We start from the raw sequence: 15,000 nt of genomic DNA, 5'->3' as shown, positions 1-15,000 counted from the left end.
CTCGTGAACCAGGAAATGCCTCCTAGAGCCTTCTAGGCTCGAGAAACAATGGGGGCAAGGTGGGAGTGGCCCGCTGCCATCTGGGGCCACTCGAAACACGGAAGAAGTGCCCCCGTAGGCGTGGGAGCGGCCCGCTGTCTTCCGGGGCCGCTCTGGTTGTGAAAGAAATGCCCCCGACGTTGGAGTCCCACACGGGGGACTCTTCAACCCAAATGACCCTGTTCGCTTAGAGCCTCCCTGGGCTCTTATCAAACACTGGGTGCCTCGTGGGAGCGCCCCCGCGCTCAGCAACCTCCTCGGCTGCTTCGTGCGCCCTCCCGGCCAGAGCCCCACTCACCGGGAAGGAGGTGCCGGTCTCAGTCACCGGCCGCGTTAGGGTGGAGTCCCGCTTGGGGACTCAGGAGGGCGACGCTTCTCTCCTCAGTACCCCGGGGCGCAGGGTAGGCTCCTGCCGGCTCCGGGGCTTACAACCAAACGCGAGTCCTCGGTGGGAGGCGGGGTAGGCTCCCGCCCTCCTACTTCCGGTCCTGGGTGTCCCGGAGGCCCGCCCTCGGCCGCCTGACTTCCTGTGAGCCCGGCCGCGGCGGTGATTTCCAAACTTGGCAATAAGAGGGGTAGGCTCCCTCGCGATGTGAAATATACGGCGGGGTGGGCACCCGCCGTGAAATTACGACAAATAAGCGGGGTGGGCACCCGCCAACGACCCCGGCAATGTCCCTGGCAGGGTGGGCACCTGCCAGAGGAATTCAGACTCTGTATAGACGGGGCAAACGCCGGGTGGGCACCGGCTGTTAGAAATAAAGCGCTCCTGAGCGCTAAAGGAAAATAAAAGCGCTTCCAAGCGCCTAGGGACACAGATAGAGCACTCCCAGCGCTCCAGCCCAAAAAGCACCACAAAGTCCAACAGAGTTCTTCCCTGCATGCAGCAGGGCAGGGGTGGGGGGCAAGGCTGGACCCAGAGCCAGCTCACTGGGCCTCCAGGCAGGGAGGTAGTCCAGGTGGCGGTCCTCTGGTCCAGCAGCAGCAGCAGCCCCCCCTCAGGTAAGATCCTGGCAGAGAACAGTTTCTGTGGGAACTCAGCCCCATTTTTATACATGCAAACCCTTTGTTCTGGGGTCAGGGTGAGGGGGAAAACCAGTCGCAGCTGGTTGGGGAGCACCCTTGATGTGCTCAGCCCCTCACTCTATTCACTGGAAGGGCTAGGGTCGTCAGTCGCACCACAGGGGGTGGGGCCAGCATTGTGTTTGGAAAACCCTGTCCTATTCAGGACCCAGGTGGACTCCTCCCACCCATCTAGCTGCTGATCTCCCCATTCACCACTGGGTGACTCATCCTGACACTGGGGAATCCCTAGCCCGTCACATGACATGACCAGCCAATCACGCGACAGACACACTGCACACAGAAGTGCCCACTTCTAGAAGTGGCACTTCCACACTAGGTACATGCACGCCGCACACATCATCGCGCAGCATTCACTCCCACGAGTCCGCACATACCAAACTCGGGCCTGCACACCCCACGCATCAGGAACTACTAGGGACACATACATTCCCCATGCATTCCTATGGGAGGGCAGGCCTATCTCACCACATGCACTCAGAGCACGCACGCACTTTACCCTGGGACACAGGGAAAGTGCGCAGAGACCAAACAATCACCATACCCAGTCACCAATAAAAATCAAAAAAGTTCAGGGGTGAACCTGCCAGAAGGGCCAAGTCCAACACAACCCCCTTCCAGCCAAAACGCAGGGCAGCCCAATCACCACCGTGATGGACTTCCCTGCTTGGGGCGATAGAACACGGACGCGGGCCCGCAACTGCAGGGACACCCTCCGGTTCTACGCCACGGCAAACTCATGGAATTCTTTCTAACACCACTGTCTGGACCAACTGGGCTACCCCACTGGTACTCCCAAGTTGTCCGCGGCCAAGACCAGGCCCTAGGCCACCCAGGTGCCACTGGTCTTTGCCTAACCACAGAGTGGGGGGTAGTAACCCCTGGCACATAGCGGCCATTCTCCACTCTTCCTCTCTGAAAGACAGGACTAGACTGCCACTGGTTCTCCAGCCTAGGGTCTACACCCTCAGGCGGACCAGGAGTCTCAGGGAAGGCTCTCCTCCCCCTACCTCTTCTCCTAGGGTTCCTCCTCCTCTGGCGAGGGGTACACCTAGAACGCCATTCCAACCCAGGGTTTAACCCCTCAGGTTGTACCGGGGGCAGAGGTGGGCTCTCCCACCCTCTGCACCCCCTTCCAGAACCCTGCTCCCTACCAACTGGGGCGGTACCTCTGGAAGAAAAACTGGTCGGGACGCTGATTACAGACGACCCACCCTTCAGGTCAGGCTGATCCCGAACCTGGCCTTCCAACCTCCGGCCTAGAACCTTTGGTGGAATAATTGCCTGGCACTCCAGGACTTCTGGGGATCTCCACTCCATCCCCCTGAGGCTATCAAATGACACGTATGTCGAGCGACTGTCTGTCTGGCGCTGATCTCCCGTCCCCTGTCCACCTGACAGTGCGCGGAGATCCCCCAGAACAGAAGTGGTGTCACCCTGGTCACTACACGGGAACCTAGCCCAACTGGGAAGTCCCTGACCCACCGGCTCTTCCACTGGGGAACTCATCCCCCAATCACTCACGCTGGACTCCTGTACCCTCCCTACCGGAGCGGTACTGCCAGACTCCAGAACCACAGGAGCCCTGGTTACAGGTGCCCCAGGTCCTCCACTCACTAAGAGATCTTCCTCAAGTGGACTAACAGGACAGCCTAGGTCCCCAACTTGGTGTTCCCTCATGAAACCATCCAAGTCCTGAGGCAGGGTTTCGGGCGTCTGGGGACCCTCGGTCACCCCCTCACTCCTGCTCCACTGAGCCAGGCAGTGAGCCCCTACACCCTCCTCGCTATCCTGGGACCTAGCTGGGCTACACTGAGCCTCCTCCACCACGCTGGGCTGGAGGATCTCTGACCCACTATTGTTGGAATCACTCACTAATGACACTAGAGAACCTCTGGCCCTTTCCCAGCGGTCTGCTTCCTCTGCAAGTTCAAATGGACAAAAAGAGTTATACCTCAACAGGTGTTGGTGCAACCCTGGAGAACAACTACTGAGCATCTGCTCCTTGATAATCATATTTAGTACTCCATCCAAATCCTGCTCCGGGTTAAACACCAACCAGTCCACCAGTGCATCATGACATTCCTCCACAGCCTCCTCCCAAGACTGGTGAGACAGCTTCTTACTGCCCCTGAACTTCAACCTACATTCCTCCTCTCGGGAACAAGGTACCACACTCGGGGGACTGGGACTCTCTGTACTGCACTTTATATCGCTGCCCCCCCTGGACTCCACCCTCACTGGGGAATCCAGAAAACTACCACTATACTCAGGGGACAAGGAAAGGGATGAGGCGCTATCTCCTACGCTGGACCCAGCAAGGGACTCCCTACCTACGGGGTCCTCACTCTCTACTGGAGTCCAGGTACTGTCATCTTCTTCTAAATCTTCAGGGCTCCCCACGGACCCACCACCCTCCAGGTGTGAGGCCCGGGCCCTTTCTTCCTCACTGCGCTCACGTTCCCATTCATCTGCTTGCCATCCAATCATGTAGTTCCTCAATTCGTACACCGTGTCTGACTCGCTCACCCCTATGTTTCTCTCTCTACAGAACCTTTCCAACTCCTGCATACTGTAATAAACTAGATCACTGAGATCAAAAGCAGGCTCCATTCTGGCAGACGTTCTAGAGAAAAGATCACACAGGGAACCTAGGGGTCTGAGCTTAACAGGAGTACACACTTCACAAAAAGATTCAGCAAGCTCTCTAACCCAGAGAACTCACACTCACTTGCCTAGTGCCACTCACCACTCATCCACACACAACCCTCCCCTCGGACTGGTAAGGCAGTTTCTACCACCCCTGATTCCTCAACCTGACCACCACGTGACACAGGTACCAACTCTGGGCGCAGGGCGGGGGACAAATGTACAGGACACTATTACGCTGCCACCACTGGATCCCACCCTCTGGTGAATCCAGAAAACACAATGCACTAAGGGGGATGATCTACCCTCCCGAGCTAGGGACACCTAACTCACAGTGCACAAAAACACATTTCCAAGGAAATGACAATTAAAAACAATTTTAAAACAATAATCCCTATACCATGTGATTTATCTAAATGCAGAGTTTTGTAGTGCGGCCAGTTGCCGCTGCGGTACAGCGCAAACGCAAGTCCAAATCCCACCGCTGATCACCAATGTTAGAAATGGGATTTCTGGCTGGCTGAGGCTTGCGCCAAAGCCAGGCAGAAACCACCACTCTAGTCAGGGCAAGGAAGTTACACGCCAAAGATAACCCCTGCTCACCCCCTTGGTAGCTTGGCACGAGCAGTCAGGCTTATCTCTGAGGCGATGTGTAAAGCGTTTGCGCGCGCACCCGGCAACAACACCCAAGGCCCACCACAAAGGACACTCCACACAAGGTATTCTATAAAAATAGCCTTTGTATTATACACAACACATTAGATAAAAACACACACTTTACAATGTGCCAACAGGCACGGGCAGAATTTACAAGGGATTATATATACAGGGGACAGGGCCACATGGACCACTGTCAGGAATTAGCACTTTGTAGAAATAGCACTTAGAACGTAGGAATAATATTTTAGAACATAGCACATACAATCACTGTAGCACTAAAAATAGAACATATAGCACACAACCAGTAACTACTGGTAACCAGGAAGTACCACCTACGCAACTCTAACCACCTTTAGGAGTACCACGCAGGGAACTAGGACCTTACTAGTACCACCTGTACTAGGGAGAAAACAACCACCTAAGTATCACTCTACCTGTAGGGGTCTAAGCACATAAACACAGGATGCATAAAATACATTTAGAGGTGTAAGGAAATAAACACATGATGCATAAAAACATTTCAGGTGCAGGAAAGGAACAATAGCGCCAAAACTCACATTAGCCACACTGTGGCAGTCCCTAGGCCAACTGGCCTTAAAGGGGCAAGGACGCCCTGCGTCCAAATGTTAGGGCAAGGCTGCGCAAGCTGCGCCAGCCAACACACCGAGGCCACAACCTAAACGTTGCAGCTGCCCACTAAGTGCTGGGCAGCTGTAGGACAAGGAGTGAGGGCACTACTGTGCCTTTGGAGCCCTCTCTGAGCTATGACAATGGGGCTGCCTTGGGGGCCTCAATCAAACAACCACGGCGTTGTTGGAGTCCTGCTCAGGGACTCAAGATCATCAAAGAATTGCCCCCGTCGTCGGAGCCTTTGTGCTCTACACAACTTCTGCCCCCGTGGAGCCTCGTGGGCTCGTGAACCAGGAAATGCCTCCTAGAGCCTTCTAGGCTCGAGAAACAATGGGGGCAAGGTGGGAGTGGCCCGCTGCCATCTGGGGCCACTCGAAACACGGAAGAAGTGCCCCCGTAGGCGTGGGAGCGGCCCGCTGTCTTCCGGGGCCGCTCTGGTTGTGAAAGAAATGCCCCCGACGTTGGAGTCCCACACGGGGGACTCTTCAACCCAAATGACCCTGTTCGCTTAGAGCCTCCCTGGGCTCTTATCAAACACTGGGTGCCTCGTGGGAGCGCCCCCGCGCTCAGCAACCTCCTCGGCTGCTTCGTGCGCCCTCCCGGCCAGAGCCCCACTCACCGGGAAGGAGGTGCCGGTCTCAGTCACCGGCCGCGTTAGGGTGGAGTCCCGCTTGGGGACTCAGGAGGGCGACGCTTCTCTCCTCAGTACCCCGGGGCGCAGGGTAGGCTCCTGCCGGCTCCGGGGCTTACAACCAAACGCGAGTCCTCGGTGGGAGGCGGGGTAGGCTCCCGCCCTCCTACTTCCGGTCCTGGGTGTCCCGGAGGCCCGCCCTCGGCCGCCTGACTTCCTGTGAGCCCGGCCGCGGCGGTGATTTCCAAACTTGGCAATAAGAGGGGTAGGCTCCCTCGCGATGTGAAATATACGGCGGGGTGGGCACCCGCCGTGAAATTACGACAAATAAGCGGGGTGGGCACCCGCCAACGACCCCGGCAATGTCCCTGGCAGGGTGGGCACCTGCCAGAGGAATTCAGACTCTGTATAGACGGGGCAAACGCCGGGTGGGCACCGGCTGTTAGAAATAAAGCGCTCCTGAGCGCTAAAGGAAAATAAAAGCGCTTCCAAGCGCCTAGGGACACAGATAGAGCACTCCCAGCGCTCCAGCCCAAAAAGCACCACAAAGTCCAACAGAGTTCTTCCCTGCATGCAGCAGGGCAGGGGTGGGGGGCAAGGCTGGACCCAGAGCCAGCTCACTGGGCCTCCAGGCAGGGAGGTAGTCCAGGTGGCGGTCCTCTGGTCCAGCAGCAGCAGCAGCCCCCCCTCAGGTAAGATCCTGGCAGAGAACAGTTTCTGTGGGGACACAGCCCCATTTTTATACATGCAAACCCTTTGTTCTGGGGTCAGGGTGAGGGGGAAAACCAGTCGCAGCTGGTTGGGGAGCACCCTTGATGTGCTCAGCCCCTCACTCTATTCACTGGAAGGGCTAGGGTCGTCAGTCGCACCACAGGGGGCGGGGCCAGCATTGTGTTTGGAAAACCCTGTCCTATTCAGGACCCAGGTGGACTCCTCCCACCCATCTAGCTGCTGATCTCCCCATTCACCACTGGGTGACTCATCCTGACACTGGGGAATCCCTAGCCCGTCACATGACATGACCAGCCAATCACGCGACAGACACACTGCACACAGAAGTGCCCACTTCTAGAAGTGGCACTTCCACACTAGGTACATGCACGCCGCACACATCATCGCGCAGCATTCACTCCCACGAGTCCGCACATACCAAACTCGGGCCTGCACACCCCACGCATCAGGAACTACTAGGGACACATACATTCCCCATGCATTCCTATGGGAGGGCAGGCCTATCTCACCACATGCACTCAGAGCACGCACGCACTTTACCCTGGGACACAGGGAAAGTGCGCAGAGACCAAACAATCACCATACCCAGTCACCAATAAAAATCAAAAAAGTTCAGGGGTGAACCTGCCAGAAGGGCCAAGTCCAACAATATCGTACTCATAAAATACTCAATATATAGATTCCAAAAAAGTGCTTCCAGCGAAAAGAGCTGAAAGAACACTATGGGATGTAAACCTGAATACCTTTCAATAATATGTTCTCCATCCATGCATACCACCTACATGATAAAAATCATCTCAGGTGGATGGATGACCGCGTGGCCTAATGGATAAGGCGTCTGACTTCGGATCAGAAGATTGAGGGTTAGAGTCCCTTCGTGGTCGTTTTTGGCCAATGGTCACACAATCTGCTTTTCATTCAGAGTGGAAAAAATCTTTTCCAATACTCTTGTAGTCCTCACTTTCTCAGTACTAATCATTAATAAAGTGGAGTACATACTGTAAACTCATTCAGGTTGCATCTTCAGTCTAACTACTTGTGCATTTTAGTGGCATTAAAAAGTGCTTCTATGCCGACGCACTGAATATATAATAGGTTTGCAGAATTTTGACGTGACAGAATGGGTTTTTAGCTTAAGTGTGTGTAGAAGAACTGCAAGGTGTGTGCCTATGTGTGCATAGAGTGCTACATGTGTAAAATCTGTATGATTTGGGCAGTTAAAGTGCTGATTTTGCCTCCGAGTAAGAAAAGTACTACACAAAATGTATAAAGGATCGGCACATTGGCTGCCTTTGCTGATGCCCCCGTTGCCTAATTTGTAGTGCAATGGTTAAGTTGCAGAGTGTGGTTGAACTTGGTTAGGAGACTTGGTGCCTCTTTCCGTGTCCTACTGATGATAAGGATGGCTTGATACCATTTTCTAAGCCCAGTATATTGAGAAAAGAAGTAAGTGAAGAAGAAGTGTGGAGTCGAACGTGGTTCTCCAATTTCTCTCCACTTGCTAAAATTGCAAAGTCTCCATTAAAGCATAGAAGAGAGCGTTAAAGTCGGGGATGGAAGAGGATGAAAATGGGAAGTTTACTTATAGAGAGAAGTGAGAAATGCCCTGTGTGCACACACCGGTGTCTGACCATAGAATACATTTAAATAATGCCTCTAGAAAAGAGCTATGCATGTGTGCCTCAGTGGCCTAATGGATAAGGCACTGGCCTCCTAAGCCAGAGATTGTGGGTTCAAGTCCCATCTGAGGTGATAACGAAAATCCTCCCTCTATCTTTTCCAGAAAATCAGGTAGATTTATTACATGCTTCCTCTCAGAAGTTTATGAGGGATTAGTTACTTTGAAACAGTCCCATTTTACTTGTGTACACTTCACAGTCATGTTAGTGTTCTGAAACTGCAAAGTATATTTTTAAATGCCTATTTTTGTGAGATGCATTTTCGACCGGCCAGAACATATTCCTTTGGAAAAAATGATTTGAATTGGATTGGTGTGAATCTTGTTTCTAGAGGTGGTGACAGGCTTTCAGCTACTTGAATAGGTCAAGCCAGGATTCATAAAAAGTATACAACCTATGTGAGTGTGAAAAATTAGCATATGCAGGAAGGAGCAATTTGTCCTACTTTCAAAACAGTTTCACTCCACGTCTGGAAACTTCCAGAGCTATGTAGAGAATACAAATGAGCTTTAAACGCATGAGGAAAGAGGTTTGTATGCAAAAAGGAAAACAAAAGCATATCGTACTCATAAAATACTCAATATATAGATTCCAAAAAAGTGCTTCCAGCGAAAAGAGCTGAAAGAACACTATGGGATGTAAACCTGAATACCTTTCAATAATATGTTCTCCATCCATGCATACCACCTACATGATAAAAATCATCTCAGGTGAACGGATGACTGTGTGGCCTAATGGATAAGGTGTCTGACTTCGGATCAGAAGATTGAGGGTTCGAGTCCCTTCGTGGTCATTTTTGGCCAATGGTCACACAATCTGCTTTACATTCAGAGTGGAAAAAGTCTTTTCCAATACTCTTGTAGTCCTCACGTTCTCATTACTAATCATTAATAAAGTGGAGTACATACTGTAAACTCATTCAGGTTGCATCTTCAGTCTAACTACTTGTGCATTTTAGTGGCATTAAAAAGTGCTTCTATGCCGACGCACTGAATATGTAATAGGTTTGCAGAATTTTGACGTGACAGAATGGGTTTTTAGCTTAAGTGTGTGTAGAAGAACTGCAAGGTGTGTGCCTATGTGTGCATAGAGTGCTACATGTGTAAAGTCTGTATGATTTGGGCAGTTAAAGTGCTGATTTTGCCTCCGAGTAAGAAAAGTACTACAAAAAATGTATAAAGGATCGGCACATTGGCTGCCTTTGCTGATGCCCCCGTTGCCTAATTTGTAGTGCAATGGTTAAGTTGCAGAGTGTGGTTGAACTTGGTTAGGAGACTTGGTGCCTCTTTCCGTGTCCTGCTGATGATAAGGATGGCTTGATACCATTTTCTAAGCCCAGTATATTGAGAAAAGAAGTAAGTCAAGAAGAAGTGTGGAGTCGAAAGTGGTTCTCCAATTTCTCTCCACTTGCTAAAATTGCAAAGTCTCCATTATAGCATAGAAGAGAGCGTTAAAGTCGGGGATGGAAGAGGATGAAAATGGGAAGTTTACTTATAGAGAGAAGTGAGAAATGCCCAGTGTGCACATACCGGTGTCTGACCATAGAATACATTTAAATAATGTCTCTAGAAAAGAGCTGTGCATGTGTGCCTCAGTGGCCTAATGGATAAGGCACTGGTCTCCTAAGCCAGGGATTGTGGGTTCGAGTCCCATCTGAGGTGATAACAAAAATCCTCCCTTTATCTTTTCCAGAAAATTAGGTAGATTTATTACATGCTTCCTCTCAGAAGTTTATGAGGGATTAGTTACTTTGAAACGGTCCCATTTTACTTGTGTACACTTCACAGACATGTTAGTGTTCTGAAACTTCAAAGTATATTTTTAAATGCCTATTTTTGTGAGATGCATTTTCGACTGGCCAGAACATATTCCTTTGGAAAAAATGATTTGAATTGGATTGGTGTGAATCTTGTTTCTAGAGGTGGTGACAGGCTTTCAGCTACTTGAATAGGTCAAGCCAGGATTCATAAAATGTATACAACCTATGTGAGTGTGAAAAATTAGCATATGCAGGAAGGAGCAATTTGTCCTACTTTCAAAACAGTTTCACTCCACTTCTGGAAACTTCCAGAGCTATGTAGAGAATACAAATGAGCTTTAAACTCATGAGGAAAGAGGTTTGTATGCAAAAAGGAAAACAAAAGCATATCGTACTCATAAAATACTCAATATATAGATTCCAAAAAAGTGCTTCCAGCGAAAAGAGCTGAAAGAACACTATGGGATGTAAACCTGAATACCTTTCAATAATATGTTCTCCATCCATGCATACCACCTACATGATAAAAATCATCTCAGGTGGACGGATGACCGCGTGGCCTAATGGATAAGGCGTCTGACTTCGGATCAGAAGATTGAGGGTTCGAGTCCTTTCGTGGTCGTTTTTGGCCAATGGTCACACAATCTGCTTTACATTCAGAGTGGAAAAAGTCTTTTTCAATACTCTTGTAGTCCTCACTTTCTCAGTACTAATCATTAATAAAGTGGAGTACATACTGTAAACTCATTCAGGTTGCATCTTCAGTCTAACTACTTGTGCATTTTAGTGGCATTAAAAAGTGCTTCTATGCCGACGCACTGAATATGTAATAGGTTTGCAGAATTTTGACGTGACAGAATGGGTTTTTAGCTTAAGTGTGTGTAGAAGAACTGCAAGGTGTGTGCCTATGTGTGCATAGAGTGCTACATGTGTAAAATCTGTATGATTTGGGCAGTTAAAGTGCTGATTTTGCCTCCGAGTAAGAAAAGTACTACACAAAATGTATAAAGGATCGGCACATTGGCTGCCTTTGCTGATGCCCCCGTTGCCTAATTTGTAGTGCAATGGTTAAGTTGCAGAGTGTGGTTTAACTTGGTTAGGAGACTTGGTGCCTCTTTCCGTGTCCTACTGATGATAAGGATGGCTTGATACCATTTTCTAAGCCCAGTATATTGAGAAAAGAAGTAAGTGAAGAAGAAGTGTGGAGTCGAAAGTGGTTCTCCAATTTCTCTCCACTTGCTAAAATTGCAAAGTCTCCATTAAAGCATAGAAGAGAGCGTTAAAGTCAAGGATGGAAGAGGATGAAAATGGGAAGTTTACTTATAGAGAGAAGTGAGAAATGCCCTGTGTGCACACACCGGTGTCTGACCATAGAATACATTTAAAACATGCCTCTAGAAAAGAGCTATGCTTGTGTGCCTCAGTGGCCTAATGGATAAGGCACTGGCCTCCTAAGCCAGAGATTGTGGGTTCATGTCCCATCTGAGGTGATAACGAAAATCCTCCCTCTATCTTTTCCAGAAAATTAGGTAGATTTATTACATGCTTCCTCTCAGAAGTTTATGAGGGATTAGTTACTTTGAAACAGTCCCATTTTACTTGTGTACACTTCACAGTCATGTTAGTGTTCTGAAACTGCAAAGTATATTTTTAAATGCCTATTTTTGTGAGATGCATTTTCGACCGGCCAGAACATATTCCTTTGGAAAAAATGATTTGAATTGGATTGGTGTGAATCTTGTTTCTAGAGGTGGTGACAGGCTTTCAGCTACTTGAATAGGTCAAGCCAGGATTCATAAAACGTATACAACCTATGTGAGTGTGAAAAATTAGCATATGCAGGAAGGAGCAATTTGTCCTACTTTCAAAACAGTTTCACTCCACGTCTGGAAACTTCCAGAGCTATGTAGAGAATACAAATGAGCTTTAAACGCATGAGGAAAGAGGTTTGTATGCAAAAAGGAAAACAAAAGCATATCGTACTCATAAAATACTCAATATATAGATTCCAAAAAAGTGCTTCCAGCGAAAAGAGCTGAAAGAACACTATGGGATGTAAACCTGAATACCTTTCAATAATATGTTCTCCATCCATGCATACCACCTACATGATAAAAATCATCTCAGGTGAACGGATGACTGCGTGGCCTAATGGATAAGGCGTCTGACTTCGGATCAGAAGATTGAGGGTTCGAGTCCCTTCGAGGTCATTTTTGGCCAATGGTCACACAATCTGCTTTACATTCAGAGTGGAAAAAGTCTTTTCCAATACTCTTGTAGTCCTCACGTTCTCATTACTAATCATTAATAAAGTGGAGTACATACTGTAAACTCATTCAGGTTGCATCTTCAGTCTAACTACTTGTGCATTTTAGTGGCATTAAAAAGTGCTTCTATGCCGACGCACTGAATATGTAATAGGTTTGCAGAATTTTGACGTGACAGAATGGGTTTTTAGCTTAAGTGTGTGTAGAAGAACTGCAAGGTGTGTGCCTATGTGTGCATAGAGTGCTACATGTGTAAAGTCTGTATGATTTGGGCAGTTAAAGTGCTGATTTTGCCTCCGAGTAAGAAAAGTACTACAAAAAATGTATAAAGGATCGGCACATTGGCTGCCTTTGCTGATGCCCCCGTTGCCTAATTTGTAGTGCAATGGTTAAGTTGCAGAGTGTGGTTGAACTTGGTTAGGAGACTTGGTGCCTCTTTCCGTGTCCTGCTGATGATAAGGATGGCTTGATACCATTTTCTAAGCCCAGAATATTGAGAAAAGAAGTAAGTCAAGAAGAAGTGTGGAGTCGAAAGTGGTTCTCCAATTTCTCTCCACTTGCTAAAATTGCAAAGTCTCCATTATAGCATAGAAGAGAGCGTTAAAGTCGGGGATGGAAGAGGATGAAAATGGGAAGTTTACTTATAGAGAGAAGTGAGAAATGCCCTGTGTGCACACACCGGTGTCTGACCATAGAATACATTTAAATAATGTCTCTAGAAAAGAGCTTTGCATGTGTGCCTCAGTGGCCTAATGGATAAGGCACTGGTCTCCTAAGCCAGGGATTGTGGGTTCGAGTCCCATCTGAGGTGATAACAAAAATCCTCCCTCTGTCTTTTCCAGAAAATTAGGTAGATTTATTACATGCTTCCTCTCAGAAGTTTATGAGGGATTAGTTACTTTGAAACGGTCCCATTTTACTTGTGTACACTTCACAGACATGTTAGTGTTCTGAAACTTCAAAGTATATTTTTAAATGCCTATTTTTGTGAGATGCATTTTCGACTGGCCAGAACATATTCCTTTGGAAAAAATGATTTGAATTGGATTGGTGTGAATCTTGTTTCTAGAGGTGGTGACAGGCTTTCAGCTACTTGAATAGGTCAAGCCAGGATTCATAAAACGTATACAACCTATGTGAGTGTGAAAAATTAGCATATGCAGGAAGGAGCAATTTGTCCTACTTTCAAAACAGTTTCACTCCACGTCTGGAAACTTCCAGAGCTATGTAGAGAATACAAATGAGCTTTAAACTCATGAGGAAAGAGGTTTGTATGCAAAAAGGAAAACAAAAGCATATCGTACTCATAAAATACTCAATATATAGATTCCAAAAAAGTGCTTCCAGCGAAAAGAGCTGAAAGAACACTATGGGATGTAAACCTGAATACCTTTCAATAATATGTTCTCCATCCATGCATACCACCTACATGATAAAAATCATCTCGGGTGGACGGATGACCGCGTGGCCTAATGGATAAGGCGTCTGACTTCGGATCAGAAGATTGAGGGTTCGAGTCCTTTCGTGGTCGTTTTTGGCCAATGGTCACACAATCTGCTTTACATTCAGAGTGGAAAAAGTCTTTTTCAATACTCTTGTAGTCCTCACTTTCTCAGTACTAATCATTAATAAAGTGGAGTACATACTGTAAACTTATTCAGGTTGCATCTTCAGTCTAACTACTTGTGCATTTTAGTGGCATTAAAAAGTGCTTCTATGCCGACGCACTGAATATGTAATAGGTTTGCAGAATTTTGACGTGACAGAATGGGTTTTTAGCTTAAGTGTGTGTAGAAGAACTGCAAGGTGTGTGCCTATGTGTGCATAGAGTGCTACATGTGTAAAATCTGTATGATTTGGGCAGTTAAAGTGCTGATTTTGCCTCCGAGTAAGAAAAGTACTACACAAAATGTATAAAGGATCGGCACATTGGCTGCCTTTGCTGATGCCCCCGTTGCCTAATTTGTAGTGCAATGGTTAAGTTGCAGAGTGTGGTTTAACTTGGTTAGGAGACTTGGTGCCTCTTTCCGTGTCCTACTGATGATAAGGATGGCTTGATACCATTTTCTAAGCCCAGTATATTGAGAAAAGAAGTAAGTGAAGAAGAAGTGTGGAGTCGAAAGTGGTTCTCCAATTTCTCTCCACTTGCTAAAATTGCAAAGTCTCCATTAAAGCATAGAAGAGAGCGTTAAAGTCAAGGATGGAAGAGGAGTAAAATGGGAAGTTTACTTATAGAGAGAAGTGAGAAATGCCCTGTGTGCACACACCGGTGTCTGACCATAGAATACATTTAAAACATGCCTCTAGAAAAGAGCTATGCTTGTGTGCCTCAGTGGCCTAATGGATAAGGCACTGGCCTCCTAAGCCAGAGATTGTGGGTTCATGTCCCATCTGAGGTGATAACGAAAATCCTCCCTCTATCTTTTCCAGAAAATTAGGTAGATTTATTACATGCTTCCTCTCAGAAGTTTATGAGGGATTAGTTACTTTGAAACAGTCCCATTTTACTTGTGTACACTTCACAGTCATGTTAGTGTTCTGAAACTGCAAAGTATATTTTTAAATGCCTATTTTTGTGAGATGCATTTTCGACCGGCCAGAACATATTCCTTTGGAAAAAATGATTTGAATTGGATTGGTGTGAATCTTGTTTCTAGAGGTGGTGACAGGCTTTCAGCTACTTGAATAGGTCAAGCCAGGATTCATAAAACGTATACAACCTATGTGAGTGTGAAAAATTAGCATATGCAGGAAGGAGCAATTTGTCCTACTTTCAAAACAGTTTCACTCCACGTCTGGAAACTTCCAGAGCTACGTAGAGAATACAAATGAGCTTTAAACGCATGAGGAAAGAGGTTTGTATGCAAAAAG

General features: G+C 47.8%; 6 non-coding genes across 6 annotated transcripts; all 6 read left to right on the top strand.

Moving 5' to 3' along the window:
- The first annotated feature begins 7,235 nt into the window (after window positions 1–7,235).
- TRNAR-UCG (transfer RNA arginine (anticodon UCG)) lies at window positions 7,236–7,308 on the top strand. Its single transcript has one exon. It is a non-coding gene; the product is annotated as a tRNA-Arg (tRNA).
- A 795-nt stretch (window positions 7,309–8,103) lies between these two features.
- On the top strand, window positions 8,104–8,176 carry TRNAR-CCU (transfer RNA arginine (anticodon CCU)). The gene has a single exon. It is a non-coding gene; the product is annotated as a tRNA-Arg (tRNA).
- A 647-nt stretch (window positions 8,177–8,823) lies between these two features.
- Window positions 8,824–8,896, top strand: TRNAR-UCG (transfer RNA arginine (anticodon UCG)). The gene has a single exon. It is a non-coding gene; the product is annotated as a tRNA-Arg (tRNA).
- A 795-nt stretch (window positions 8,897–9,691) lies between these two features.
- Window positions 9,692–9,764, top strand: TRNAR-CCU (transfer RNA arginine (anticodon CCU)). The gene has a single exon. It is a non-coding gene; the product is annotated as a tRNA-Arg (tRNA).
- A 2,235-nt stretch (window positions 9,765–11,999) lies between these two features.
- TRNAR-UCG (transfer RNA arginine (anticodon UCG)) lies at window positions 12,000–12,072 on the top strand. The gene has a single exon. It is a non-coding gene; the product is annotated as a tRNA-Arg (tRNA).
- A 795-nt stretch (window positions 12,073–12,867) lies between these two features.
- TRNAR-CCU (transfer RNA arginine (anticodon CCU)) lies at window positions 12,868–12,940 on the top strand. The gene has a single exon. It is a non-coding gene; the product is annotated as a tRNA-Arg (tRNA).
- The last annotated feature ends 2,060 nt before the right edge of the window (window positions 12,941–15,000 follow it).

Source organism: Triturus cristatus, chromosome 4_1, assembly GCF_964204655.1.
Source record: "Triturus cristatus chromosome 4_1, aTriCri1.1, whole genome shotgun sequence".
NCBI classification, from domain to species: Eukaryota; Metazoa; Chordata; class Amphibia; order Caudata; family Salamandridae; genus Triturus; species Triturus cristatus.
The sequence above is the reverse complement of the archived record's forward strand: the minus strand, read 5'-3'. Positions and strand labels throughout refer to the sequence as shown.